This window comes from Bos grunniens, chromosome 16 (assembly GCF_055505025.1).
Source record: "Bos grunniens cultivar Pamir isolate PY7600 chromosome 16, Bosgru_T2T1.0, whole genome shotgun sequence".
NCBI classification, from domain to species: Eukaryota; Metazoa; Chordata; class Mammalia; order Artiodactyla; family Bovidae; genus Bos; species Bos grunniens.
This window is the reverse complement of record NC_141180.1, coordinates 17227109-17253036: the sequence shown is the minus strand read 5'-3', so window position 1 is coordinate 17253036 and position 25928 is coordinate 17227109. Positions and strand designations below refer to the sequence as shown.

The following is a 25928-nucleotide window of genomic DNA, read 5'->3' as shown; positions in this document are numbered from 1 at the left end:
AGAGACTAGGGATGGACTTGAAACGCTCCCTGATGACACAGTCCTCCCTGATCTGACCTCTTGCCTAGTGCTCTGTGCCATATCACTTCCCACCCCCACTGCCATGTCATAGTTGTAAGAAGCTATTGGTGACTAGCACTCATTTAAATATTCCGGACTGTTGCCTGGCCATACGACTTCTCACGACCAGATACATATGCCCCAATCTCCACCCACCATTGCCTGTATGAAAACAACCATTTATCCCTCTTTTCTTACCTTTTTAAAACATTTTTATTGTGGTATAGTTGCTTCACAGTGTTGTCCTTACTTTTTTAAAGTAATGTCTTATTGTTTTAGAAAAAAAAGCACATGGAAAATATAGTTAATACAGAAAACTAGAATAAGAAAACTAAAAGTATATATAATCCCATCATGCACAGACAACATCTTGTTAGTATTTTGGGTATATTCCTTACAATCTTCTTTATATGAACAAGTAGAGACATTTTCTACCACACCAATTTGAACTTCTGAGACTCAGCTTTAGTGCCACTTCCTGTAAGATGATTTTTCTAACCTTTTCTCCCCCTCATCTTCCCAAACTTAATCATGCTCTCTCCCACTCACCCTTCAGGTCTCAGTTTAAATGTCATATCCTCAGACAGTCCTTTCCTGACCCTCCCCCAAGTATATAACTTACATCACCCCATTTACTCTCTCTCTCTCTGATAACGCAGTCTTTCTCTTTCATCACTTTATCTGAATTTATAATTGTGTGTTTACTTGTGTGTTTATACAGTCACATCTTTCCCATTAGACTGATAACTTCATGAACGTTGGGGACATATCTTGTCATGCTTATCACTGCACCGCAAAACTGAAATGGCATCTAGTATCATCAAACACGCAATGGATATGTTTAATAAACGGATGAATGGCAGTTCCCTTCTCCATACCCCCACGAACGTCTTACCGATCTCTGCCATGTCACTGCTTACGTATTTTATGATACCAGTTGCTCACCACTTAACTGAATGTTCCTGGAATAAAAAGACTGTGTTTAAGTCCCCGACTTCATTCTTAACACATGACCTCACTACATCTGTATCACACAATGCTCTGCCCGTGTCATATGTTGAGTTCTTTTGAATGATTTTAAATGAATGAATGAACTGCTGTATAGGCAGGACAGCTTGCCAGGGTTGCTCTTGGGTGGTCCCACTTCTTGTGTAAATTCTTTATTCCCGGTTTTGCTTAGTAACAGTTTCCACATAATACCAAAATATTGCTGAAAAGTGAAAACACTGCTTCTTGCTCCAGATGTTTCATTTTCAGAAGCCAAACATCCAGATCATTTCACACGTATGAGAAATTGAGTGTTTTTTCATCCAGGTGTTTGGCATCTTCTTGGACCATTCAGAAGCAAGGGGGAAAAAAAAACAGCATATGCTTTGCCGCTCCACCACCAACAAAACTAAACAAATATAAATAGGTTTAGAGACAACTAAAATAATAATTTCTGTGATTAAAGCTCACATTTTCAGTGCACCATAATCTTTCTACACTTAAAGAGCACTGGTTTACATAAGAGACAACCGTTATGTAGGAATATCAGTGAGTTTTCTTTCAGCTATAAATGAAAAAACCCAACTGAAAATTACTTAAATATCAATAATTTTAGTACAGCACATAAAAGGACGTCTGGAGGTTGGCTAATGCAGCACTTGAGCAGCACCAACAAAGATCCCAGTGCTTTCCATCCTTCTGCTCTGCCTCTCTTAGAAAACCTCTTCCTCACAGTCTCAAAGTGGCAGGAATAGGACCAGGTGTCTCACACACAACCAGCAGCTTCCTTCAAAGAAGGCCGTTATTGTGACTTCCCTGAAAGTCCAGTGGTTAAGCCTCTGCTTCCAGTGCAGAGGGTATGGGTTTGATCCCTGGTCAGGGGCTTCTCAGGTGGCGATAGTGGTAAAGAACCCGCCTGCCAATGCAGGTAGACGCTAAGAGATGCAGGTTTGATCCCTGGGTCGGAAAGATCCCCTGGAGAAGGGTATGACAACCCACTCCAGTATTCTTGCCTGGAGAATCCCATGGACAGAGGCGCCTGGCAGGCTGTAGTCCATAGGGTCGCACAGAGTCGGACACGACTGAAGCGACTGAACACGTACACACAGGGAACTGAGATGCTACAGGGAACAGTCAAAAAATAAAATAAAAAGGAAGACAGTTAATCCCATGCACCTTTTTACACTGGTAAAGCAAACTTTAGTACTCTTCCCCTCCCCATCTCATTTCTAGCCCTAGAGAGCAAGATTGAGTCAAATGTCCATGTTCAACCTAGTTATTGGAAAGAAGAGTAAGATTAACACAATTGCTTTAGATCAATGGTTTTCAAGCTTTAGCCCAGATGGGAGTCATTCAGAGGATTTGTTAAAACAGACTGCTGGGCTCTACCCCTAAGCTTTTGATTCAATAGATCTGTGGTAGGGCCTGAAATTCTGCATTTATAGTAAGTTCCCAAATGATGCTGATGCTGCTCACCCTGGGACCACATTTGAAAGCCTGTGGCAGAGAACAGACATGAACTATCTTCCAGGGATGGGGAGAGGGACAACTTGCCAAGTCCCTTGGTTGACTGAGAGCCATACAGATTCATGATTTTCTTTGCATGGAAGACAGGAGTGGCTATGGGCTGGCAATATTAGAGTCTACCACAGTGAAATAGAATAATAATAGCCAGAATGTATTCATTGTTGAGTCCTGCCCCAAAGCCACAGGCGCAAGGCCTTGCACCAAGACTGCAGAAGCGGAGCCAGAACCAAGGTCACCTCCGAAGCGGACTGAGCCCCTTTCTTTTTTTTTTTTTTTTAGGTTTTTTTTTTAATTTTATTTTATTTAACTTTACAATATTGTATTGGTTTTGCCATATATCAAAATGAATCCGCCACAGGTATACATGTGTTCCCCAACCTGAACCCTCTTCCCTCCTCCCTCCCCATACCATCCCTCTGGGTCATCCCAGTGCACCAGCCCCAAGCATCCACTATCGTGCATCGAACTTGGACTGGCGACTCGTTTCATATATGATATTATACATATTTCAATGCCATTCTCCCAAATCATCCCACCCTCTCCCTCTCCCACAGAGTCCAAAAGACTGTTCCATACATCAGTGTCTCTTTTGCTGTCTCGTATACAGGGTTATTGTTACCATCTTTCTAAATTCCATATATATGCGTTAGTATACTGTATTTGGTGTTTTTCTTTCTGGCTTACTTCACTCTGTATAATAGGCTCCAGTTTCATCCACCTCATTAGAACTGATTCAAATGTATTCTTTTTAATGGCTGAGTAATACTCCATTGTGTATATGTACAACAGCTTTCTTATCCATTCATCTGCTGATGGACATCTAGGTTGCTTCCATGTCCTGGCTATTATAAACAGTGCTGCGATGAACATTGGGGTACATGTGTCTCTTTCAATTCTGGTTTCCTTGGTGTGTATGCCCAGCAGTGGGATTGCTGAATCATAAGGCAGTTCTATTTCCAGTTTTTTAAGGAATCTCCACACTGTTCTCCATAGTGGCTGTACTAGTTTGCATTCCCACCAACAGTGTAAGAGGGTTCCCTTTTCTCCACACCCTCTCCAGCATTTATTGCTTGTAGACTTCTGGATTGCAGCCATTCTGACTGGCATGAAATGGTATATCATAGTGGTTTTGAATTGCATTTCTCTGATAATGAGTGATGTTGAGCATCTTTTCATGTGTTTGTTAGCCATCTGTATGTCTTCTTTGGAGAAATGTCTATTTAGTTCTTTGGCCCATTTTTTGATTGGGTCATTTATTTTTCTGGAATTGAGCTGTAGGAGTTGCTTGTTATTTTTGAGATTAGTTGTTTGTCAGTTGCTCCATTTACTATTATTTTCTCCCATTCTGAAGGCTGTCTTTTCATGTTGCTTATAGTTTCCTTTGTTGTGCAGAAGCTTTTAAGTTTAATTAGGTCCCATTTGTTTATTTTTGCTTTTATTTCCAATATTCTGGGAGGTGGGTCATAGAGGATCCTGCTGTGATGTATGTCGGAGAGTGTTTTGCCTATGTTCTCCTCTAGGAGTTTTATAGTTTCTGGTCTTACATTTAGATCTTTAATCCAATTTGAGTTTATTTTTGTGTATGGCATTAGAAAGTGTTCTAGTTTCATTCTTTTACAAGTGGTTGACCAGTTTTCCCAGCACCACTTGTTAAAGAGATTGTCTTTAATCCATTGTATATTCTTGCCTCCTTTGTCAAAGATAAGGTGTCCATATGTGCATGGATTTATCTCTGGGCTTTCTATTTTGTTCCATTGATCTATATTTCTGTCTTTGTGCCAGTACCATACTGTCTTGATGACTGTGGCTTTGTAGTAGAGCCTGAAGTCAGGCAGGTTGATTCCTCCAGTTCCATTCTTCTTTCTCAAGATAGCTTTGGCTATTCGAGGTTTTTTGTATTTCCATACAAATTGTGAAATTATTTGTTCTAGCTCTGTGAAGAATACCATTGGTAGCTTGATAGGGATTGCACTGAATCTATAGATTGCTTTGGGTAGTATACTCATTTTCACTATATTGATTCTTCCAATCCATGAACATGGTATATTTCTCCATCTATTAGTGTCCTCTTTGATTTCTTTCACCAGTGTTTTATAGTTTTCTATATATAGGTCTTTAGTTTCTTTAGGTAGATATATTCCTAAGTATTTTATTCTTTTCATTGGAATGGTGAATGGAATTGTTTCCTTAATTTCTCTTTCTATTTTCTCATTATTAGTGTATAGGAATGCAAGGGATTTCTGTGTGTTGGTTTTATATCCTGCCCCTTTCTAACCGTTGCCAAAAGCCCCTGGATAAACAAGCTTCCTGACTCCCGATTAAGTAAAGATGCCCACTCAGTAAACACCCTAGAGACCTCGACCAATCCCCTAACGCCAACCTTTCACCATGAATTTTCTTTGTCTTGAGGCTATAAAAATTGGCTATTAACTCACAAAAATGCTCAACTCTCAAGAGTTGTCCGCCCATTGCGCTTGCAGGGCCCACTTTATCTCTGCTCTTTGTTCTTGATAAACTCCCTCCTTTCTGAAATGCCCTGTGACTGGAAATTCTTCTGCAACCCATGCTCGGACTGCCTCAACGTTCATTATTGTTGTTATCCAGTCACTCTGGGTAGCTCACTTTATGATAACTGGCTTTCTGGCCAGGACACTCATCTGCACAGAATTAGGGAGATGATACAAGCACCGAGAAAAGGCCCAGTGCATTTTTTTATTTGAAGAAATATATTTAGTTGTGTCTACATAGTTAGATGAAGGCCACATGATGTCCTGTTATAAGAAAGTGAAAATTGTGCTCAAATTCAGCCTCAACTGAAGGAGAAAGTTGAGGCTGTTTGGGGAGAGAATAGGTGGATGTAGAAGAGGCTACTGGAAACATCAATAACTTCCCTATGGAAAAGAATTGGGCTCATCTTTCCTCCTAGAACCAACCAACAGGCATCTCCTTCCTTTTATCTGCCAATGACTTGAACTGAAATTGGTAAAATGAAATGATGACTCTGACCTCAACACACAGACAAAATCAGCTCTCCAGCTCATTTCGCTGACAATACCCCAGATTAAGGGTGTTTAGCCATTAAAAGGACTAAAAGTCTCATGTTTCAGCAGCTCTGAGAGAGAGATCTGCCCTGATGGACCACCCAATCTCAAACAGTGCCCCCCAACCCACTGTTACTCTTTTTCTGATTTTATTTAGTTATTTATTTGGCTGTGTTAGTTCTTAGTTTCAACACATGTGCTCCATCCAGGAGCGCTCAGGCTCAGCAGTTCTCACACGGTGACATGTGGGATCTTAGTTCCCGGATCAGGGATCAAACCCACATCCCCTGCATTGCAAGGCAGATTCTCAACCACTGGGCCACCAGGGAAGTCCCTCCCACTGTTACTCTTGAGTTCCTTTCCTGTTGTATTTTCCTCTGAGAACTTACCAGGATCTCAAATTACATTGCTGCTTGACTTCTTTATTGTCTGCTTCCCGCATGAGAAAGAAAGTTCCAGGAAGGGAGGAATGTTGTCTGTCTTGATCGCTGGTAGCTCCTCAATTCCTAGATGGATAGTAATTGCTAATTAAATATATGTTGAATGAACAAATAAACAAATACAGAAGTGGAAATTTAAATAACAGAGACAAACCATCTCTGTCTCAAAACTGGAAATCTTATCAGTGATGAGACAGAAACCTATTATCCTAACAGTATATTCATTAACATTTCATCAAATGAGAGAAGAGAAACTGTGAAAACTGTCATCCATGAAGCTGGGATGAGGGACTAAACTGCATACTGAGATTTAGACAAGTCTAAGCATGACCAGAGCTGTGACAAGCTTCACATGAGGGGCTAAAGCACCACGGGGGACAGAATATGTCCTAAGCTTAGGCAGAGTTGACCCCAGGACAGAGCAGTATTGAAGGAGCATTTTTGAGGCTGGCCAGGGTTCTGTTTCTCAGGGTTCTCAGGTTCTCCTACAATCATGGTCTCATATCTGAGTCCTAGAGAGCGGGGACTGGGGTAAAAACCTAAAGGGAGCAGAACAGATTCAACAGCTGGTGCAGTGGACAACCAGCAACTGCATCTGGAATGGGAAAGGCTGGAGATACCAAGGACAGGCAGCACCATGGTCCCTTCAGAGACATCACAGACATCTTCATAAGGGAAGAGGGGCAAAGCCTTCACCTAATATTAGCAACATTTTCCAAGTCAGCCACACCTTGGTTGGATATCAGCAAGAGAGCCTTGAGCAGACATCCTTGGCATGATGGTGGCCATAATACCTCAGTGGCTGGAGACATCACCTAAACTGCTCAGAAAGGAGAAAATCAGTGGAGATAGCTGAGAGGATGAGCTCATGAGTACATGTTAAATAACACAGAATCCAGAACCCTAGAACAATAGGAGAGGAACTAAAGAATAAGAACATGGTTCATACCTAATATCACAACTCTCTTTTACAGAAAGCCTTTCTACAGTTTTAATTGCCATAGTATGTGTACTTATCAAAATAAAGTGACCCAAATAAAACTAGGCCATCTTAAGGAACTCTCCTCTCACCTGAATCCAGGTGAGAAATGAGACCAATCCATTGACAAATTAGAAAGACACAGGCACATTCACAAATCTGACTGTAAGAGCATCAGATGAAAACAAGAGGTTGTTATGGGAAAGTGCAAGAGATTCAGAGGTAGGTTTGACAGCTCTTATCCCAAATCAAAACTGTCTTAAAATTACTTTTAAAAATCATTCTTTCCCACTCCAACTGCCTCCAGCAGTGACTACAATGTCCCCACATAGGCCCCTAACCCAGGTCTCCCGTGTCTCAGCAGCTCCTCATTTCCCACCAGTCCCAGTGTCTCATTATTATTCCCAGCCCTTTGTTCTCTCTGTTTGCTTCCTTTCCTGCCCTCTCCACCCAAGGACAGGAGCTGAACAGCACTGAGCAGCCTTCCTCCTGCAAAGAGAGTATTAGCACTTATGGTCATTTTTCCTCTATCACAGAAATCAAAACCAGAGAAAATTTCCTCTGACAAGAGAATTAAAAATCCTATCCTTTCTAATAATTCATTTATTAAAAGGAAATGTACTTTTATAAGTGATACCAAAAAGAAGAAAATTGAGGTGGATGTAGGAGAAATAGGATACCTTGAAGCCAGAAATATAAAGCTTCTGGAAATTCTCAAATCCAAAGGAAAAGGCTCTTTTTCATTTGTACAGATTGGGAAAGAGGAAAAAATGTAAAGCAGAGAAATCAATATTAATGCAATATGTTTCTATAATTTACAGCTACTGCTGTTAATAGCAAAGGATATAAAATATGCTACATGCTCTAACTGGATTGCTCACAAAATTGTCTTTTTCCTCTAATCTCCCTGTCTAATTTGACCATACCACCCCCCATTCTTTCCAATCTAATTTATTCCACTTACCCTAGGCTCCAATCAGAGTAGGCATAATTGGTCTTAGTTTCTGTGCTATTCATACAATTTCTGCTTCCTCAGATGTTTCTCTTTTAAATCATCTGATAGTTTTATCATTGTTATAAAAAATTTATCTTTAATATTTTATTCAGCATTTTAAATTTTTTCCAAAAGATAAAGGAGATTTGAAGAGGAAAAAAGTCTTTTTTCACTTTTTTTTTCTTTCCTTTTTCTCCCTTTGAGCCTTTATAATTTCTATTTCAGCATCCCAAAAGTTGCAAATGGGTTTTTGAAAAGTGACTGAATTTAACCTCAGATTAATATAGGAAAATGACTAGTCGTAAGAAAGCAGTGGACCTACATGGTGTGATTTGAGACTGTTGAAAGCTCTTTCACAAATATCTTCACTAACCTGCTCTATGACCTTAAATTCCTATTATGTAAGAGTAAAAATCTTTTTAAAGCTTTAGGTTTTCTCTTAAAATGAAACTATCCATGGAAAGGATAATGTCTCATTTCTCTGCTCAAAAATCATCCACTGATACCCCACTAGCTACTAAATAAATTCAAAGTTCTTCACCTGGTCATTCGGGGCTCTCAGAGGTACACTGCTGCTGCTAAGTCGCTTCAGTCGTGTCCGACTCTGTGCGACCCCATAGACGGCAGCCCACTAGGCTCCTCTGTCCCTGGGATTCTCCAGGCAAGAACACTGGAGTGGGTTGCCATTTCCTTCTCCAATGCATGAAAGTGAAAAGTGAAAGTGAAGTCACTCAGTCATGTCTGACTCTTCTCGACGCCATGGACTTCAGCCCACCAGGCTCCTCCGTCCATGGGATTTTCCAGGCAAGAGTACTGGAGTGGGGTGCCATTGCCTTCTCTGCAGAGGTGCACTAACCCTGACTTTTCAGCATCATTCTCACTCCCCTGCCAACCCCACTCAGAAACTCCGTATCCAACAGAATGACTACACTGCCTCCATCATCACACGGCCTTCTTGCTTGCATCTCTGTATATCCTCTCCTCTGCTTATAAAGACACCAGTCACTGGCTTAATGACTCATCCTACCCTGGTATGACCTCATCTTAACTAATAACATTTGCAAAGGGTCTATTTTCAAATAAGGTCACATTCTGAGGTTCTGAGTGGGCATGATTTCGGGCGAACAATTTAACCAATTACATGCTCCAAAACTTAATCAATATGTATGATTTCACATCATGGTTTCATGAGGTTCAGGAATCCAGGAGTGCGGATGGTTCTGACTCAGGTTCCTGCAAATTCACAGTCCAGTTGTCGGTCCTCAGGCCTCAGTTTCTCACTGCATGGGCTTGGTTCCATTGGCTGCCTGAGTTTCTTCCTGACAAGGAAGCTGACTTCCCCCAAAGTAGTGATTCAAGAGACACTGAGAGCAAGAGGGACAGAGACAGAAAGAGAGAATATGAGCAAAGGAGTAAGAGAGTGCCCAAGGCAGAAACTGTGAGCTTTTATTACCAATGTCAAAAGCGACATACCACTACTATGCTGGATTCTTCTGGTCCCGCAGACTGTCCCTCATCATGAGAGGCGATGACACAAAGTCTCCTGGAAACCAGGAGGCTGGGATCCTTGGGGGCCATGTTGGAGGCTGCCAGCCACAATAGTAATGCCACCCAATATATCATGAGAGCAATTTTAAAATGTATGTAAATTATTCCTTTATATAATGCAATTTCAGATTAATTTTGCATTGTATATTCAGAACTACTGACAAGTCTAAATTTTTTAAGTATTAGAGAGGACTTCCTCGGTGGCCCAGTGGTGGGGCTTCACCCTTCAGTGCAGGGGGCGCAGGTTCAATCCCTGGTAAAGATGCTAAGATCCCATACGCCTTGCAGCCCCAAACCCAAAACAAAATAGAAGCAATAGTATAACAAATTCAATAAAGACTTTTGAAATGGTCCACCTCAAAAAAAAAATCTTAAAAAATAATAAAAGTATTATAGAAATATGTCCCGAAGTTAATGACTAAAACAGACCCAAAACATAACAGATGCTCACTACACTCCCCTACAGGGCTGTTGCTAACTTCTCTGGACTCAGACTAGATGTGTCTTAACACTTCTTTGTACACTTCTTAGACCAAGAAGAACATCTAAATCTTCCCACATCTTCAAAACTAGCAAAATAAGCTAGTCATCCGGCAGAGTCCCGAGAAAGAACACACAAGCGGGGACATGGTGATATGAATGCAGATGAATGCTGGGTCTGGGATCCAAGAGCCCCTCAAATGAGGAGGAGCAGTAAGAAGGGCCAGGGTAGCTGTGGGACCCCCTGAACCCTAGGAGTCAGGAGAAGGACAAAAAAATGAACTTGCTGATACACAGCACCATGTTGTAGGGTTGAGCTTGTATGGCTGGTATTCTTGGGATTCTCGAAGTAGTGTATTTTCAACTAGTCTGTCTGTCTACAACTCTGGTAGCCTCGGCTACACAGTGATGCCCAAGGTTGAGATCATGTGACTCAATCAGCCATGCTTTCCTTAGGCCCAGCCAAAAGAAAGACACATTAACTGAGCTTGAAAAATAAACAACGCACAACCCCACTAAACTAATAGAACGTTAATGTTAACAATTCATGAATAACTAAGATTTGCACACCTTTTAAAGGTTGCACAACAGAGAAACTAGTTAATAAATTGTGAACACTTAGGCACAAGTAAGGAGAAGGAAATGGCAACCCAATCCAGCATTCTTGCCTAAAGAATCCTGTGGACAGAGGAGCCTGGTGGGATGCTGTCTCTAGGGTCACACAGAGTCGGACACGACTGAAGTGACTTAGCGGCAGCAGCAGGCACAAGTGAAATAGCTGTCTCAGCTTCCACAACTGCTATTAGCACTGCTTGACTTTTCTCTGAATCTTTAACATCTGGGCCTGGGACTCCTACTCAGTGGCTTCTCTGTAGCTTGCAGTTTGTACTTCTTTGTTAATTGCAGTAAGCTGGCACGGATTGCCCTTAGGAAAGAATTTCATTTGTGCCTGTACATTCAATGCCAATCCTAGAAAAACCCTTAGGTTTCTAAACCTTTGTTTTAAAGAAAATAGCTTTGTATTTTAAAGCTTTCTCTGCAGAATGCTTACCAGTATTCACCAGAAGTAACCCTATCTTCACCTAGGGGTAGAGCAAAGTCTATGACAACCCCCAAGGCCAATGCTAAGGTGCTCCTCCACTGAAATTTCCATTCAGCTGCAATCCTTCCCAGCAAAGCCAGAAAGTAATGCACTCAATGTTAAAGAAACTCTTGCAGCCATCTGCATGGTCACCCTTACAAAGTGAGAAGAAATCTGGGGAAGGAGCCTAGCCACAACAGTCTGTGCATTGCAGCAGGTCCTTGAACTCCAGGGGCCCTACAGCCAGGCCTGAGTCTTCTAATACAGGAGTTCGTTATCTTGGACCCTCCTGGCTGAAGCTGGCTTCTTGGATCCCTGGGACCAGGTACCTTCTTCTAGAGGTTGAGACAGTAAAAGACGAATATCCCATTGGCTCTTCCCTCTCTCTTGCTCCAGTATTTCCCATCCCATCCCAGCAACTGATGGTAAGAGTTAACTTTTATGGGATGCTTACTATGTGCCAGAAACCCCATCTAAGCAATTTTCAGGTATCTCTCATTTAAGAAATGACACTTTGGTTAAGAGAATGAATTCAAGTCAAAGTGCCTGAGTTCTGCTTTACCACTTCCTAGCTGTGTGACCCTGGATAAATGAGTTAATCTCTCAGAGCTTTAGTTTCTTCATCTGTAGAATGGGCTAATAATACCCATACTTCACAGGATCAGTGAGAGAATTAAGTGAGTTAATATAGAGAGAGTATGTAGAACAGTAGATTATAAGTATTGGATTGAAGATCATTTATGATGAATTCTGTTTTTTACGATTTGAAGTTTTTCTCTTCCTGACATTTCAAGGCAATAAAATTGACATTCTGCTTTTTATTCATCCTCATAAAATGTGAGCAATTTCCAAATAGAACCTTTACTTGAGAAACTCATGACCTAAATGGAATTAAACAACTAAAAACTCAATGCTAAACAGTGGAGGCCAGAAGAGCATTGTAAAGCAATTATCCTCCAATAAAAATATATACTAAAAAGCTAAATACAGTTCTTACAGGTTATTTTGTTGAATAGTTCTAATCTTAGAATACCAAATAATTCTATAAAAATGGGAATTCTGACATATATTCTACATTTCTCCACTTTGTGTTTTAATTTATTTAATGTTATAAGTACTTGTAGCTTCTGATGGCATATAGTTTTCTCTAAAGGAATTCAGCTAATATATCCCATTATTATAACACTGACATTCTTTCACTATTTGAAATTCCTTAGGAGTGTTTTTATATATAAAATTATAGTTCTCACAGTCATGTTAGTTTTTCCAGAATTTTACTCTTGCAAAAATATATGTTTACACTTCATTTGACTGAGAGATTTAAGTGAGTAAAATGCATAAAAACATTTTTTACTCCAAGTTACATCTAAACTAAAAATTACCTTTATTTGAATGTTTCAATATCTCGGTATTTCAACATTAATAGCAAATCTGAATAATATGATGTGTTCATTTTACAGATACTGTTATGCTGATATTTTATGATGGTAAATAAGTGATTACACAATCACTACTCACACTCAAGCTCACAGACATCAGAAATGATACTGATACAGACATACACATATCAGGGCTTCGGAGAATAAACCTGAACCAAAGGTGAATAGCATGTTTGGCTAAATACCAAAGTCAAGGCTTCAGTGCATTTCTAATATATTAGAATAGTCTTCAGTCATGAAGGATGATAATTTATAATATAAAGATATGGGGAAATGCTCTGGATAACTTCAAAGTACATAAGACAATATATTTAATTATATACATAATATTAATACGATCCAAAGCATTTCCATCTGAACTCTTTAGATCCTGAAGAATAGAGACTCACCCTAGCAAGCACAGGTAAAAGAAGTTTCATGTAAGGGTTAACACTGGTCAATACAAAGAGTATCAGTGAAATCCAAACACTGAAACTTAACAAAGCTAAAGAAGAGGAAGAAAAAGCAGAAGGGTAGATGTGCCAAAATCCTCATCTAATATGGCAGGGTATCAGGAAATAGTGTCTAAAGTTGTCTGAACAAGGAAAGATGTAAGGATTATCTTTATGAAGATTCAACAAAGCAAACCAACAAAAGAACTAACAATAATTGCATTAAAATTAGAAGAGGAAGAGAACAGTATAATATTCCTTCTTAATAGGGGTACTCAATAGATGTATCCTAAAATAACCAATCACAAATTAGCGGGGCCAGTATATTATGTAGAAACAGAAAGGTAACTATCAAAAACACTAAAAACAGAGTCACTGAAAGATGGTTGTCTCTGGCAAGTGGGAATGGGATGAGACAAGCCACTGTGGCCTCTTTTACAAGGCTTGCTGCATGATTTCTTCAGGTCAAGGTTCAGGTATTACCAGGATAAAAAATTTTACATGGAATGGCTAATTGTATCGGAGACTTTCTTTCCCTCGGGCGTTTATGTCTGCACAGATGATAAAGATGTTGGCTTGTCATGACTTCATCTCTCTTCACCCCAGAATACCTTGAGAGGAAGGAAAGTGGTCTGGGTGGGTGAGGTCCTGACAGAGATTTCTTCCACATCAGAAGGCAGCTCTGTCCGGTCTCTCCCTTTCACTCGTTATGTTAATTCTGATTACCGGCAAAAGTGGGAAGCTTCCATTCTTATTTAAAAATCACATTGTGTCTCCAAAGACAGTACGGTGAAATTGTTTCTCATTTACATTTCGTTAACTCCCTCAGTCACATAATAATTCATTATTCTGTGAAAATGTGCATTAGTCTATAATATGAATGGCTTCAAAAAGCAGCATTCTTAAGAAATATAATGTCCTTCCTTACCACAGAAATCAAACTCTGATAAAATAACATTAACGTACTGATAAGCAAATTTTGCACATCAAAAATTTTACATAGATTTAACACTATTTTCAGCTTTTGTTTAATGAATATTAATTTGGAAAGCTATGAAATAATAGGCAATTATAGCTCTACAAGAACACATATTGACATGGAGTTTAAAAGATGGTGAAAGGTGCCTTGTGCTTGCAGTGAGTTTATAATTTAAACACAAAGAAAAATTTTAAGGCTGCCAATCAAATATTCATCAGAAGAAAGAATTTACGGAGTATCTCACTTCCTCAGGGCACGTAGGCAAAGGAGACCCTAAAAATAACATAGGGCAGGTGTGGCAGACCATGTTTAGGCAAAATCCAAACACACCCAAAAAGGGCTGAAGGAGAAAAAAGTTTCCTGAGCTTGAAAGCAAAGCCAACAGGATATAAGGGTCAGGTTAGGAAAAGATAGGGAGGACCGTCTGCAAAGGCCTTAGAAGTAGGGAAAAAATGGGCAAGCCCAAGAGATTGAAATAGTTCCCCACCCTTTCTTTTAGCGTCTTTTTCTTAACGTGAGCAGTCCTCCACTATCTTCAACCCTGACTCATGATAGAACCCACGTCACTCTTGCTGTCCATAAGAAAATCAATCAGGCTAATGGGTAGAGCGTTAACGGGTTATCCTTCTTAAGCAGGGTTTTAACATGCTTTAAAACTTTCTGGAATGCTACGACTAACCAGTCCCATTCTGTGAAATTCTGAGACTTTGATTCAGTCCCAGAAAACTGTATTTTTAACCAGCACTATAAGCAAGTCTGATGTGACCCATCCCCTGACCCACATTTGAAAATTACTGCATTGCACTGAAAGACAGAGGGGTTAGAGAAAACTTCACTTCTCTCTGCTGCAGGAAAATCCACCAGGGCAGGTCTTCTGCAGAATCTCTGTCCCGCATTCTCTCTTCCCGTCCTCACCCATGACTTGCTTTGAAAAATTCTCAAGGATCTTTAACTGTCCTTTCATTTCCAATCACAGGCACTAATCCTTTGGCAAGCTGGCAGTTCCTTCACACCCACTCAGAGATATTTGTAGCCTCTGGAGATCCTAGACAGGTGCTAACCCAGTAATCCTTCATCTAAGAGATTTGACTCCATGCTAGTATTTTTAATTTCTCCAATTTGTTGCTTGTGGTTGACTGACTGGCAGTTGGATTCCATCCTGATTTCTTGTTGACCTGATACCATAAAGTCATTTCCTTCTGCTTATTCCCCAAGCCTTGTGTCACGCATCTGTGCCCATCCCACCCCAAAGAGAGAGGGTAAACCTATCAGCGGAACAGCTGATCCATGACCTTAGAGCTAGAAAAGATGGGAAAGTCTTTGTACAGATCGAGATTCTTGAAATTACTGCTGAAAAAAATCCTCAATCTGCCCTTTTTTCCCCAAAATCCATCCCAATTAAAGTTTACTACTTGTTCTCAGCAAGTAGTAAATGAGTAAAGTTCTCAATGAGCACAAACACAGGTAGTGAAACTGCATGCCAGTCCTCAGTCGTCAGATGGTCACTCAGGTGGTCTAGCATATGCTCATGGTTAACAGATTGTGGCTTAAATGCAAACACAAATTTACTGAAAGCTACTTGAGAATGTCTTTAGACTTCCAGGGTTCTACAGACCAGTTTGAAAACACCAGTATAATAGACGTCTTATCTCTGCCACTTGGTGCCTATGGGACCGTGTTATTGGTACCTAATCTCTCTGAGCCTCACTTTCAACTCAAGCAGATTGCTCAATAATAGGCTGCAGTACAGAGGATGCCTGATGGCTCAGTGGATAAAGAATCTGCCTGCAATGCAGGACACGCAGTTCGATCCCTGGATTGGGAAGATCCCGTGGAGGAGGGAAATGGCAACCCACTGCAATATTCTTGCCTGGAGAAGCCCATGGACAGAGGAGCTGGCAGACTACAGTCCAAACGGTCATAAAGAGTTGGACATGATTGAACTACTAAGCATGAAAAGCACAGAGGATGAATTGCATAAGGGAGACAGTGAATCGGAAAGATGAGTTGGAAAATAATTGCAGTGGCTCAGTTGTGAGCAGAGAAGGGATGTGACTAGATTACTAGCAGTGGGAATGAACAAGGATAACTCCAGAAGACTAATAAAGAAAGAACTGACATTTGTGACTGACCTGCATGTTTTCCTCAACTATACTCCCAGGATATTAACAGGGGTGTGTGAAAAGTGTGATTCCATCTTTGAAGAAATCTGGGGGATGGGGATTTCATAGGGGTTAGATAGTTTCATAGGGGTTAGTTAGAGCTAGCAAGTAAGATTTATGGAATAAGATTTATCAGGATTTCCTAGGTTATCTTATAGCCCAATTTCTTCAAAGTTGAAGACATTATGCTACAGTGTGATTGACAAATATGGATGTGCTGTAACAGAAAAAAAGAAAGGCTGCTTGAGTAGACATCCCTGACAAACAAAAGAGCCTTTGACGATAAAAGTGGGATGACAGCTATAGCAAAAAGAACCAGTTTCCTCACCCTGGCAACTCCAAAGATGATTTCCTGTAGCACATACCTCAGGTGGAGTCCTGGCTAGACAGCCAGTTGTTACTATGGCTTCCCAGAAATTACCAAGTTAAGCCATCAACAGCCTAATATAACCAAGTTGAAAGGTCAAACTAGGAACTTAAAATACCCAATATATGGGACATTTAGGAAACCCAAACTCAGAAGCAAGTGCATCTCGTGGTTCTAATAGTCTGCTCTGAAAAAGGATTTAAACATCAAAGGTGTGAGTGAGGTAAATGGATTTAACAACAGAATATGATCAGATATACAAATGCTGTGGTTATAGGCAGTGACTCCTCACAGTGTCTGATAACAGGTGTTTTATAGTGTTTTCTGTTAATTAAATCTCAACACAGTTTTGTGGCAAGATTATTTGTCCTGTGTTTCAGACAGTCCCAAGCACGTTGGGTAAGAAATGATATACCATGCTCAATATTCCAGGAAATGAATTACCTGGGGGAATTCAGTGAAGATTGTAGAATTATGCTGCTGCCTTTTAATATCCATCTGCTATTTTTTTCATTGGTTTTGCTGACTGTTTAAACTTGCTAGCTGACACAGGACATCAGGTATGAAACGTGTAAGGAATTTTGGTGGGATAAGACAAATACAACCAGCAGATAGGGGTTAGGCTACTACTGGGATTTGGGTCCAGGTGCAAGCCTGGATCAGGACAGGACTGGGACAATGCACTGGAGCGAGTCTTAACCATTTCTCTAAGCTGAGGCCACACTGAAGCACCAGGAGGCTGGAGACAGCTCGAAGACTAAGGAAGCAAAGGAGATATTGCTAAGGATGATGTCAAGGGTCAGCCACGGGTCAAGGTAAGGAGGAAAGTAATGAAGGCAGATCTACACTGTCCAATAAAATTAGGAGTATATGCAGTCACAACACTGACAGACTAACAGAGATGCATGAAGCCAATAGTATTCTATTTAATGGCATGGCTAGAACAAAAGACAGCCTGAATACCAAATTATTTATTTTGGCTTCAGATTTGGGTAAAAAAAAGCAGATCAGTCACAATATAATTGGGCTTCCCAGGTGGCTCAGTGGTAAAGAATCCACCTGCCAATGCAGGGGATGTGGGTTCAATCCCCGAATCAGAAAAATTCCCTGGAGAAGGAAATAGCAACCCACTCCAGTATTCTTGCCTGGGAAATCCCATGGACAGAGGAGCCTGGTGGATTTCAGTCCATGGGGTCACAAGAATCAAACATGACTGATCGACTAAATAATACCACCACCACATATATAAACTGATTCTCTACATTCATAGATAGGTATTGATTTGACAGGAAGCTGAAGAATTCAATCATAATAGTTATGGTTATTGTTTTTAATGCCTGGTTTATGATACATGCGGCAGAAAAAGCTTTATGATGTCCAGACATCAGACCTGAGAGGAAGGTGTTATTGCCAGTTAAAAAGATCAGAATTTGCTCGTCTATAAGCCACAGAGAAAATAACTGAAGGTATCTTGGTCTTGTCACAAACTTGTTTTCAATACCCCGGTATTCCTACATCCTTCTCTGACTTTGTAGTTGATCCAAATAATTTCTCGAGCATTTTAATGTTGTCTCATTATAAGGTGTGGTTTTGTAAGAATTAGGCTTGACCAAGATGATCTCTCGGTAATAGAATCTACTAATATTAACTAAGGAGATGAGGGAATTGACCTAAATACCCAAGTTAGGAAACAAAGACTTAACTTTGTATTGTCAGCACTCAGAGAATGTTGTGAGGCTCAGAGCCTATGATCACTCAGTGTCAAGTCAATAAAAGATCGGGGCTTATTGCAAGTTGAACTTAGTATTTTCTAAGGCAATGCTGTTCATGGAAATGTGTGAATCACTAATAGGGATTTCCCTGGTGGCTCAGATGGTAAAGCATCTGCCTACAATGTGGGAGACCCAGGTTCGATCCCTGGGTTGGAAAGATCCTCTGGGGAAGGAAATGGCAACCCACTCCAGTACTCTTGCCTGGAAAATCCCATGGACAGAGAAGTGTGGCTACAGTCCATGGGGTTGCAGAGTCAGACACGACGGAGCGACTTCACTCACTTCACTAACATGCTAATATGAGCCACATACACAATTTTAAATTTTCTAGTGGCCACATTGGGCTTCCCTGATAACTCAGTTGGTAAAGAATCCACCTGCAATGCAGGAGACCTGGGTTCGATCCCTGGGTTGGGAAGATCCCCTGGAGAAGGGAAAGGCTACCCACTCCAGTATTCTGGCCTGGAGAACTCCATGGACTGTATAGTCCATGGGGTCTCAAAGAGTAGGACATGACTGAGCAACTTTCATGTTTTTTTCACTTTCAGTGGTCACATTAAAAAAGGTAAAAATAAAGAGGTGAAATTAATTTGCATGATACATTTTAATATAATACAGCCAAAATGTTATAATTTTAACACATACTCAATATTTTAAAATTATTAATCGTACATTTTACATTCTCTTTTGTTACACCAAGTTGTTGAAATTCAGTATGTATTTTACGCTGACAACATGTCTTAGTTCAGACTAGCCCTTATCTATTGAATTAAGGACTCAATAGCCCCATGTGATTAGTGGCTACCATAAGGCCAACAGAGTCCTAAGATCTCAAATGGGTAGGGAAGTTCAAATAGATAGGGAAAAAACACTTATTGAAAATATTGTACAACAAATCAAGCTTTCAAAAACATCAAACTGTTTTAACATATATCATATGACATAGATATTATAAGTATCTATGTCAATAGACATATTATATTTATCTGTAAGTAAAGTCTCTGCTTTATTGTTTAAAAAGAAAGGGTTTTTTGTTTGTTTCCAAATTAAGAAAAGGTATCCATTAGTTAATTTTTGTGGTAGAATGCTTCAATCCAACAGGATTTGAAGACCGATGCTTTGGAATAACATGGGTCACACGCAGCTCCAAAAACAATGAAACGAGCACAAATTTGATGGGGACAGGGAGGGAGAGAAGGAAGGGGAAAGGAAAGAAAGGAGGAGAGGTGGGTGCTTTGACAATGACAAAGGACTTGGGGGAGGGGCTTCATCTCCACTGCATTTTGCCAAGAGCCAGTCCTGATATTAAAAACGTTTATGGCTCTATACAGCTTTATTGCACTAGTTTGCAATTATTTATCGCTCTGCTCTTTTTATTCACAAGAGACACATCTGAAAGTGTGTCTCAGCTATTTATTCTGATCACCTTGATGACTGATACAGATCACCATGGCCTGCCCCACACAAAAGAATGGGCAGTGACCTACAAATGTCCTTTCTGCCCCCAAATGCCTCCTCCAATTCCCACAGTGATACCTGAAATCCACAGAGAGCCTTCCTCTGGGTAAAGAGAGGATTTCCCAGATTTCAGGCATTTGATTGATTATGTTGGTCATTATTTCTGCCAAATCTGTATGTGCTGTGCTGTGTTTAGTCGCTCAGTTGTGTCCAACTCTTTATAACTCCATGGACTGTCGCCTGCCAGGCTCCTCTGTCCATGGGGATTCTCTAGGCAAGAATACTAGAGTGGGCTGACATGCCCTCCTCCAGGGGATCTTCCCAACCCAGGGATTGAACCCAGGTCTCCTGCATTGCAAGCCAGTTCTTTACTGACTGAGCCACCAGGGAAGCCCAAGAACACTGGAGTGGGTAGCCTATCCCTTCTCCAGGGGATCTTCTCAACCCAGGAATCGAACTGGGGTCTCCTACATAGCAGGCAGATTCTTTACCAGCTGAGCTACCACGGAAGCCCACCAGATCTGTATAGCACCTGTTCTATTACTTATTTAATGTTTTCTTTAAACCAACTCCTTCTTTTCCACTGAAACAAACTTACAAAGAAAAGAAACTCTATCATTCAGTTCAGTTCAGTTCAGTAGCTCAGTCGTGTCCGACTCTTTGCAACCCCATGAATCACAGCACGCCAGGCCTCCCTGTCCATCACCAACTCCTGGAGTTTACTCAAACTCATGTCCATCGAGTCGGTGATGCCATCCAGCCATCTCATCCTCTGTCGTCCCCTTCTCCTTCTGCCCCCAATCCCTCCCAGCATCAGGGTCTTTTCCAATGAGTCAACTCTTCGCATGAGGTGGCCAAAGTACTGGAGTTTCAGCTTTAGCATCAGTCCCTCCAATGAACACCCAGGACTGATCTCCTTTAGAATGGACTGGTTGGATCTCCTTGCAGTCCAAGGAACTCAATAGTCTTCCCCAACACCACAGTTCAAAAGCATTAATTCTTCGGCACTCAGCTTTCTTCACAGTTCAACTCTCACATCCATACATGACCACTGGAAAAACCATAGCTTTGACTAGACGGATATTTGTTGGCAAAGTAATGTCTCTGCTTTTGAATATGCTATCTAGGTTGGTCATAACTTTCCTTCCAAGGACTAAGCGTCTTTTAATTTCATGGCTGTAATCATCATCTATATCATTACCAAAAAGTAAAACCTATACAATTTGCCATTAAAAAAAAAATACTCTAAAGATACAAACACCACCATTACACTTTACAGTGTTACATATGTAACACTCCAAATCATCACGCCTACCACCAGTGGTAAAAGACCACTTACTAGGAAATAAATGGGTTAAGAATTTCCAAATACTTTAAAAGGTGACTGAAAAAAAATATGAATATCATAAAGCAGAGGTAGCATTCATAAATAGCTAGGAAAGCCGCTTGAGGAGGGAATCTGGTTTATGTTAGCATTCTCATCTTTACTGTGCCTAAGAATCACCTGGGAAGCTTATTTAAAATATAGGTTTCTAGGTCCCACAGAAGATTTCATAGATTTAGCAGAACTGGGTTGGGTGTGGATATATGCATTTTAATCAAATTCCTCAGGTAGTTTGGATGTAGTCGGTCTGCAAAGCACCCAAGAAATCCTGGGATGCTGCACTGCAACCCAGTAAGAGATGTGAAGCTAAGTCACAGACAACAGTGCCCTGGGGCAGCAGTGGGACCTAATATAGAGCCGATGCACAGGGGCTGGGGTGGGGGAGGGAGAGATCTGAAAGCAGCTCCATCAGTTCCGCTGTTTTGTGGAATGTCCCTTTCCAGATGACCAGAGCTTAATGCAACCATCTATTCACTTCAGTATAAACCCAGCAACAACATTGCTTCAATAGTTATAAATAAATCATATACATCAGCCCTGGATGGAATATCTCTGCGGGTGTCTCCTGTTTTCCCCTCTCTCAGAGAAGATAAAAGTCATGTGCTTATTTAGGGTATTAGGAATTTATATAAAGCTTCCACTTGATCATGACAGTCTACATGAAAGATGCGAAATTTCAGGTTGATGTAAAAAGGATGGGAAGAGAGTATGTGCTTGAACTTTTCCAGCAAAGTGAATGAATCAGAATGGATCCTATAGGAAAAAAAGTCATTCCCAACAAAGGCCCTCCAGGGCCAGAGATAGAAAAACCTCAGCAGGGGCCTGTCTGCAATTCGAGATAGTTTCTGGTTTCCCCTTATCTCACATCAAATATGATGGTTGCTGTGTGGGAAGCTTCTAAGATGATGCCCAGTGAGGTCTGCCCCCTGGTATCCATGTCCTTGTGTAATCCCCTCCCCTGCAGTGGGGTCAGAATCCAGTGACTTCCTTCTAATTTATAAAATAGGGCAAAAGTGATGGAATGTGCCTCTGAGATGATGATAATGGCACCTGTGTGCTCAGTCGTGTCTGCCTCTTGCAACCCCATGGACTGTAGCCCATCAGGTTTCTCTGTCCATGGAATTTTCCAGACAAGAACAGTTGAACTGGTTGTCATTTGCTTCTCTAGGGAGGCTTCCCGACCTAGGAATTGAACCTGTGTCTCCTGCATTGGCAGGCATGTTCTTTACCAACGGAGCCACCAGGGGAGCCACCTCTGAAATGAGGTTCCACAAAAGTGACTTCCATCTTGCTCATGCTCTCTCTCTGGCTCTTCCTGCTTGCTCATTCTGATGAAACAAACTACCATTTTGTGAGATGCCCTGCAGAGAGGTCCATGTGGCAAGAGACTGAGGGGTTATATCAGTTCCTACGGCTGCTGTAACAGATGAGCACAAACTTGGTGGCTTAAAACAACAGAAATGTATTCACTCCATTCTGGAGATTGGAAGACTGAAACGAGTTTCACTGACTGTAATCAAGGTGTCAGCAAAGCTGTGGCTTCCTCTGGGGGCTCTAGGGGAGAATCCTTTCCTTGGCACTTCCAGCCCTGGTGGCTACCAGCATCCTTGACTTGTGGCTGCATCACTCCTATCAACAGCTCTATGGTCACAGTGCCCCCTCCTTTCCTGTGTCGAGTCACCCTGTGCCTCTCTTTCGTAAGGATACTGCTGATGGCTTTAAGGGACCACCTAGAGAGCCCAGGAAAATCTCCTCATCTCAAAAATCTTAATCTAGGATTTCTCTGGTGGTACAGAGGTAAAGAATCCACCTGCCAATGCAAGGGACGTGGGTTTGGTCCCTGGGCTGAGAAGATCCCACATGCCACAGGACAGCTAAGCCCATGTGCCACAACTACTGAGCCCCTGCACCTAGAGCCTGAGCTCTGCAATAGTGACAGACCCACACACCGCAACGGAGAGTAGCCCCCATGTGCCACAATTAGAGAAAGTCCTCACTCAGCTACCAAGACCCAGGGCAGTCAAAAATAAATAAATAAATTTTTAAAGTCTTAATCTCATTCACAAAAACTTATCATATGGTAAATTTTATATTATGTACTTTACCACAATTTTTTTTTTTAATTTTAAGGTCAAAGTCAAAGTGTTAGGTGCTCAGTCGTGTCCGACTCTTGGCACCCCATGGACTGTGGCTTGCCAGGCTCCTCTGTCCATAGGATTCTTCAGGGAAGAATACTGCAGTGGGTTGCCATTCCCTTCTCCAGGGGATCTTCCCGACCCAGGGATCGAACCCAGGTCTCTCACATTGCTGACGGATTCTTTACCACCTGAGCCACCAGGGAAGCCCAATTTTTTTTTTTTTTAATTTTAAGATAACATACACATATTTCAGAGATTAAGACCTGATGTCTTTGGGAGCCACGATTCCACCCACTACAGGTGATTCCTAGCCAACAACTAGAGAAGCACTGAAGCCAGTTCAGCAGTCAGTGAGGAACTCAGTCCTGCCAAATGACCACTTGAGTGAGCTCAGAAGCAGATCCTAACCCAGCCCAGCCTGGAGATGACTACAGTCCAGATGAAGCCCTGAAAGCAGTCTGCAGAGACTCGAGCCAGAGAACCCGACTAAACTGTGCCCAGATTCCTGAGTCACAGAAGCTATGAGATAATACAGGCTCCTGTAACCAAGTTTGGGGGTGCTGCTACACAGCACCAGGTAACTGACAGTTGCTTGGTCCAGCCTTGTAGAACGTCAGTTCATTACACTGTATTCACATCTATCACGTGGGAATGGAACCAAAACTGTTTTGCTGATGGAGGCCACCTAAGCCCACAGGCTGCAGTGAGGAAAAGCCCACTTTCTGCAGGACTTTAAACAAAGTCTCTGCAACTTTGTTCCCACTTGTGTTAGATGGAGTTAATGATACTCTCCCAATAGTATTGTTGATAATACTTCACGACATATGTAAAGCAACCTCTTCAGGATCTGGCATATACTAAGTGCTCAATAAATAGTAGTCTATGTACTATTTTTCCATGCCTTAAGAAAACATATGTGGTCTTCCCAGGTGGCTCAGTGGTAACGAATCTGCCTACCAATGCAGGAGACACAAGTTCAATCCCTGGGTTGGGATGATCCCCTGGAAGAGGAAATGACAACCAACTCCTGGGAAATCTCATGGACAGAGAAGCCTGGTGGGCTACAGTCCATGGGATTGCAAAGAGTCAGACATGACGGAGTGACTAAGCATGCATGCATGCGAGAAACCATGTATTTTAAAACAAAATAGAATTAAGTATATTTTAGCATCTCAGATATTTTAAATGAAAATATTGTTTCTCCAAGGCCAATGACTTGGTGGTCCGTTAAAAAAAAAAAATCTAATATTTCCTATAATGGATTCTCTCATCTCCATAGGCCAAACCAGCTGTACTCTGGGCACCTTTTTGACAGTTGATCCTGTTTGAAACATTAAAAACAGTTAATATAAAATATGGACTCAGGAGAGGAAGGAATCGATAAAGAAATCAAGACCAAATTGTTTCAGCTGGAGTCAGTGAACCATTTCTTGACAGAGAGAGATGATGCAATCACTTACCAGGAGAAAACTAACAAAGGACCTTGAAACCAAGTATGAGTCTGGGAAACTGCTCAGCGATGGATGGCAGGTCGATTCAGGCAGCAGGGACAGAATGAAGAGGTGGTACCATCCCTTGGAAGGCGGGGGAGATCATTTCAGAAGCAGTCTGTGGGGAAAAAGGTTGAAGGTTAATGATAGGGGACTCTGAAAGATGTGGAAGCCAGAGAGTTATGGTGACATCCTCTCTCTTTTGCAAAAGGTTTGATCTAGACTCTCATCCCTGAACTTGATCAGCACTTAACCTCTGCTCTCTCCTCATCCCTGAAATAAGGAATCATCTGGATCATCTCCCGGGTCTCTTTTAGCTGACATTCACAGCCACTGCCCATGTGAAAATGGATTATTCCCTCACACATATGCTCAGCTTACCGATGAACGGTGAAATTCGCTGGGGACAGTCAGCTGCTACTCAGCTTCACTTTCTGCTCTTTTTCTAGTGTAAGTTATTATTCATTTAGGAGGAGAATCGGCACTTAATATGTGAAAGAAAAAGCACCCGAGAGATGGCTTTCCAAGGGCCTCTGCACAGCCTGGGAAAACAATTTATCTTCCCCCTAATGCTGACAGTAAGAGTCACTGGGGCTTCCCTTGCAGGCTCAGGTGGTAAAGACTCTGCCTGCAAGGCAGGAGACCCGGGTTCAATCCCTGGGTTGGGAAGAGCCCCTGGAGAAGGGAATGGCTACCCACTGCAGTATTCTTGCCTGGAGAATTCCCACGGACAGAGGAGCCTGGCGGGCTACAGCCCATGAGGTAGCAAAGAGTCAGAGATGACTGAGCAACTAACATTTTCACTTTTCACTTTCAACACTGACAGTAAGAACCACTGCGGCAGCTGACCTTGAGTACTGAGAAGGAAGACTGAGGTGGTTTGGGTGGAGGTGGTTACGGCACCAACAGTCATGTCCATACACACACGTTTTCTGGAGTTCAGGGGCATTTGTTTTCTTTTTAAAGGAAAAAGAAAAAAGTAAGTCATATTGTTTATTCCTTTTCCAAAATATTTTATATTTACTAGCTTTTTATTTGTGTCAGAGATTAATATGCATGGGAAAAGGAGGTGCTGAGAGTGTTTCCTTGTTATCTCCATGTTTCCAGGCCTCCCCTTCTTCCATAAGCATAGAGGCTGTCTCAGCAGCCCTGGTTTATATATACAGACACT

At 41.4% G+C, this 25928-nt stretch overlaps 1 long non-coding RNA gene across 2 annotated transcripts; it reads right to left on the bottom strand.

Annotated features, from left to right (window-relative positions):
* Positions 1-249: 249 nt before the first annotated feature.
* Positions 250-24875, bottom strand: LOC147356242 (uncharacterized). 2 transcript variants are annotated; one of them, XR_015142694.1, is made up of 3 exons: positions 24728-24875; positions 6005-6121; positions 250-2168 (listed from the first exon to the last, which is right to left on the bottom strand). It is a non-coding gene; the product is annotated as an uncharacterized LOC147356242 (long non-coding RNA). The 2 variants fall into 2 exon arrangements; XR_015142695.1 differs by lacking the exon at positions 24728-24875 and adding an exon at positions 6786-6945.
* Between the last annotated feature and the right edge of the window lie 1053 nt (positions 24876-25928).